The sequence below is a fragment of the Myotis myotis genome, unplaced genomic scaffold (genome assembly GCF_014108235.1).
Source record: "Myotis myotis isolate mMyoMyo1 unplaced genomic scaffold, mMyoMyo1.p scaffold_m19_p_2, whole genome shotgun sequence".
NCBI classification, from domain to species: domain Eukaryota; kingdom Metazoa; phylum Chordata; class Mammalia; order Chiroptera; family Vespertilionidae; genus Myotis; species Myotis myotis.
The window spans coordinates 164,499,677-164,505,249 of NW_023416324.1; the positions used below are offsets into that span (position 1 = coordinate 164,499,677).

General features: G+C 46.1%; 1 pseudogene; it reads right to left on the minus strand.

Annotated features, from left to right (window-relative positions):
* Positions 1 to 1,912: 1,912 nt before the first annotated feature.
* LOC118675198 lies at positions 1,913 to 2,431 on the minus strand (annotated as a pseudogene).
* Positions 2,432 to 5,573: the final 3,142 nt, after the last annotated feature.

Genomic DNA, 5,573 nt, shown 5'->3' on the forward strand with positions numbered 1-5,573 from the left:
CCATTCAATCTCATTTTTGTTTTAAAAGAAGTATGCCATGCCCTATCTGGTTTGGCTAGGGCCATGCTCTGAGTTTGGCTCAGAGCATCAGCTCATGGACTGAAGGGTCCCAGGTTAGATTCCCGTCAAGGGCACATACCTTGGTTGCAGGTTCCCCAGCTCTGGTCAGGGTGTATGCAAGAGGCAACCAATCACTGTGTCTCCCTCAATTGATGTTTCTCTCTGTCTGTCTCTCTAAAAATCAATGGAAAAATATCCTCAGCTAAGGATTAAGCAGAAAAAGATATATGGCTCTCTGCCCCTATGACTCTATCTCTATATGTCAGAAATAACAACTGTCAACCAAGGTGCTCACTGACGGGTGGATTACTAGTTCCATTGTGCCTTTCCTCTTTGTGCTTTCCTATGTTTTCCACATTTTTTTTCCATTGAATGTGAATTACCTTATCATTCCATACACAAAACACTTACAAAAGTGCTTTTATGTGCTATCACTAAGGTGGCTGGAGCAATAAGAAAAGAGAACTAGTGTTTGTAAGTTTTTAAAATAAATATTGCCAGCAGAATCTTACATCTCAGCATGAGCCACTTAAAGTATAGATGCTACTTCTAAAATTACAATATCATTGGCAAGTGAGATATAGGGAAGATCAACAATATAATATTTGTACTTTGTGCTCAAATTTCTCTCAGACATGGAACCCTGGGGAAATTTATCACCTGCCAAATGTTGCTGATTTTCAACTTGAATTAGATTTTCCTTGATCTTTATACCTTATATCAACTAAAAGACTATATACTATATTTTTCCACAAAAGTACAATAAATAAAATAAAGCAAATAGAGATAACTTCCCATTTACTATGTACTAGAGGCCCGGTGCATGAAAATTCATGCACTGGAGGGGGGTCCCTCATCCTGGCCTGCCCCCTCTCACAGTCCCAGAGCCCGCAGGGGCAGGAGGCAACCTGGTGATCAGGGGAAGGCGACGCCCCATCACACCTCTCCTGCTGCCACTGCTGGCAGCGCAAGCCTCGGCTGGCCCTGGTTACCTGAACCTCAGGCGGCCCTGGGTGGCTGGGCAACCACCATCTGAGGCTTGCCTGTGCCTCGGGCTGGCCCTGGGAGGCTGGGGGGCTGAGGGGACTGGGGGACTCTGGAGGCAGGTGCGTGGAGCGGCCGGGCCCGCCCGGGCCTGGCCTTGCCGTACTCCTGCTGCTCCGGCAGGGCTGAAGGGACTGGGTGCCACCATCTTGTGTCTGTGGGCACCACCATCTCTGAGGGCAGGGCAGTTAATTAGCATATTCTCTACTTATTGGCTGTGGGCACTGCCATCTTTGCGATGGTGTGAGGCTCAATTAGCATATTCTCTCTTTATTAGATAGGATTATAGCTGCAGAATTACATGGTTAAAGATTAAAGAAAGAAAAGATGTCAAGAAATGGTGTTTGTGGACATGAAAAATGCAATTATCACTGTCTCGTGGACCTAATAAGCAGTATAAAGTAAAATTAAAACAGAACTAGATATTTGGCTTTAAATGAAAACCAGGGCATATTTGAAGACCAAGCTTTTCATCCCTGTTTCCATGGCTGGATAAAACCTACTGGCAGTAAAAAGGATAAAAGTTTCTTCGCCCAAACCTTCCTAAACAAAGCACTAAGATGGCCTCAATAAAGCACAGAAGGAAGGTTAAGATTGTTCTAAATTTTGGAGAGCTAAATTTTATTTTCTCAGTTTCCTCCTGAACTATTTTTTTCTGCAAAAAGCTTTATTATTTCTATTTAGTCTACAGCATGGGAGAGGGCTCTAGTGTGGTTAAAACGCTGTGTAGTGGTTGAAGGGAAAGGCTCAAGCAGAAGCCAGGGAGATGGAGAGGTGCCCCTCAAAGGCCTCTGGGCTCCAAAGGCTCCTAGTCATGTTTGCAGGTGAGCCTTTTGAAGAGATACTCACCCTGGCCAGCCTGTGGAGGTTAGTCGGGTGGTTGCCCATCTTCTCAATGAGTTTCACCTCCTCATCCATGAAACGGTTCTCCAGGAAGTCACAGAGATGAAGGTCTGTGCAGGCAGAACTGAAGGCATGCAGTTCCAAGAGAGCCTGGTTCAGGTTCTTCTCCAGGACCATGGCATCTCCAGTTTCCATAGCATCCCTGAGTTTTACCACTCTCATCTTGGGAAGGGCTTCTGCAGGTCGTGAAGAGGGCTTGGCTGCCACACTTGTTTTGCATTTACAAGAGATGCTTGGCACCCTCAAGCTTCTCCTGGGCCAACTCCCAGAAGGAGTGGCCCACACCCTCTGGAGCCACATTGTCTAGGTCAGAATAGAAGCCCAGAGAGAGGTAAGTGTAGGACACCCTCAGATGCCAGTTGACCAAGCGGTTGACAACAGACTCCACCTCAGTGGAATATTTCTGACTAATTTGGGAGCTCATGGTTGCTCAGCAATAAGGAGTTAAGCTCAAAAAATGGTGTTTGGTAGTCTCAGAGGCTGAGTGTGGCTGAGATCATTCCAAAGGTGGTGACTGGAAAAGAGGTTGGAAGGTGGTCAGAGGCTAGAAGGTGGGTATATCCTGCCGAAATATTGTTGAAGCAAGAGACAGATCCTGGGGGCTGCTGAGAGCATTGCCTCCTCCTGCTCTAGTTCTTTATAAAGGTGAGTCAACAAGAGGCAAGCTGGCTTCTGTCCATGGTCTTCCTAAGCCTCTCTTCTTCTCTCAGACTTCTCCCTTATTTTATCCCCAAGTTTGACAGTTCAACCAAGCAAGGCTGGGGGCCCTCTTGACATATGAAGGATAGGTGAGGAGACAAGTTTAGTGCCCTCTCCCATCATTTGTATCAAGACAAAAGTGGGTGAGATGAGCATCAAGGGTAGTTTTGGGAAGGGGTGTGAAGGATGAAGACAGATGGAGAGTCAGAAAAGGGACCTTCATTGCCTGAGAAGCATATGGAAGGGAAAGGACCAGACCTCTTATAAGGGGAGCATTATGGGAATGCTGCATGTGTCTGAGTTCTGGGTTTCATTTGCACTACATGAGAGCATGACCTTTTATTTCCACCAAAGAAACCTGTCCAAAATTAGCCAGGCACTTCTTTCAACCCCCTCCAGTATGGCTCAGGGGTTTCACTAAAACCTCAGGACTGGTTCTGGTCTGACCTCTCAAGGCTTATCACAAAACGTCTGTCTTTCTCCTGGAGTCTGAGGTACTGATCTCTCAGCCACAATACTTCATCATATGTTGATGATGAATCCTTCCCCTGAAAGAATCTGTTCTGCAATTTGGTGGAAGAACCAACCAGTCTATTTGGTTCCTACAAATAAACTAACCCATGGAACATGAAATATTCCCCTTCTCAGCCAGTTATTTCATGCTGGAGAGACAGATCTTTGCATTTACCAAGCGTCCACTAGACTGGGTGCCAAACAAGCTCATGGGGGTAAGATCATGAGAACGACACACAGATGAAATTCTTCTGGTGTCAAAACAAGCCCTATGAGGACACATGTACTTGGAACTTGAGTCCATCTCTTCTGTCTTGTGGTGGGTTACTACAGTTCATCAGGAAAATAGTTCGGAATTTGCAAAATCTCCAAATCCTTCCTGGGGAGTCTTGGCTTTCCTACAGCACCTTTGTGAACCTAAGATAGATTTATTAATCACCCTCTTGATTGCACCACTATTATTATTCCCATTAGAGTAACATAGGGCAGAAAAATAGAACCTGTGTTTGCATTTCCTGTTTCAGGAAAACAATTTCATCTGAAGAGAATAGCAGATGCTGTTTTCCCATGACTATATTCCTCCCAGTGCCCAGGCTAGAGGGCCTACAACATAGAAGCATCTTTCCCAACAGCACTCTCCAAATGCCCTCCTTCCTCACCCTATACCTATCTCTCCAGCTTTCCTTCTCCATGGTGAGTGCACACAGAGAAAACGAAAGGGGGCTCTGGTCAGTGTTTCTCAATGGTTATAGCATCGGCCCGCGCACCGAAGAATTGCAGGTTCGAATCCCCATCAAGGACACGTACCTGGGTTGCAAGCTTGATCTATGGTCCTGGTCCTGGTTGGGGCGTGTGGGGGAGGCAACCAATAGATGTGTCTTTCTCACATCGATGTTTCTCTCTCTCTTCCCCCTCCTTTCCACTCTCTCTAAAAGTCACTGGAAAGAAGGGTGTCCCTCAAGTGAGGATTAACATAAGATATGTACAGAGTTATGTAACAATTCAAGGGTTTAAATGGTTCTCAAGCTAATATGACCCTCCCCTAACTTCCTTTTGTAATTCCCCTGACCTACCTGGGGTCCTGTCTGCTTCCCATACTAGGTACCAAATCACAGTCATGGAATTTTAAAGTGGCAAGAAAGAGGATGAAACTTTGATCTGGAAGAGGAACTGCCTTCAGCTGCAAGTTGATGACAAAGCTGGGCCTGAAACCCTCCTGTGTTTTTGTTCACAGACCTATGTTCTTTTGAGATTCAATCCCTGGGTGTAAACAATAACAGCCTGTCAAGTTACCAAAACTAAGCTAAGTCAAAGTAGGATAAGCCTTTGTTGGCCATAACATCGTTGAGAGGAGACTACAAACTCTCTCCTTCCCAAGAGTCTCACGGGGTCTGAGTAGGGTCTAGGAACACAGAGGATATGTTCAGTCACATGAATCCTTCCTTCCCTCTGCTATCCACCCATTCACAACATGACTCATTCTTAACACTGTTTAGCTTCTGGCCTCTATAAAATCATAGAGGCTCAGGAAAGGAAGGGGCCTTAAAGAGCATGCAGAATAACCAACTGTCTGGGTGCATCTGAGATCACATATGCTAGAAGCAGCTGCAGGTCTGAAGGCAACTCCTGATGTTTAAGCCCATACCTGTGTCCACAGATCCTGGCGAGGCCTAAAGATCTGGTGAGTTAATCTGAATAGGAATTAAACTACGTATTTCAAGCCGGAATGTTCACTATGCCACTTGAATTAATCTACTTGGCAGTCTAGGCTGCAACACTCAGGTAGTAGAACTGGGGAGTACTCTCCGCGCATCTGATTTTCAAGTAGGAAGTCCTGTGAGTATCCCTCTGCTCCGCAGGAAGTCCTAATGTAGCCACTCATCCCCTGAACCATTTCCTCAGCCCAGGCTGGCCCTGGACCACAAATGTGCTTCCTCCCAACCCAACACGGGTGCTGTGGGAGGCCTGGTACAAGTGACCTGTGTTGTGCCGACCCACCACTCATCTGCTCACTGGGACAGTGCCTCCTTTGTACCATTGTTTGTTTTTTGGCTGTTTGGGTTTTTTGGTTGTTGTTTTTTTAAACTTTTCCTTCTCCCCAGCTTTAACCACATTCCCTCAGGGCCTCAGTTGAAGCCAGCCCTGCCCAAGCATATTACCACAACGGAATTTGTGATTATCTCTAAGTAGGCCATGGACATCTTTTCAGATGACCCTTCTGAAGTGAGAGAGTCCCGGGAAATCCAGTCACTTCCCCTCAAATGGAAGTACAAGCCTCTGGAAAATTCCACAACCCTGGTTCCTGGTTACTGGAAGAATAGGGACAAGGGGTGTGTTAGGTTGATGCCTAATCT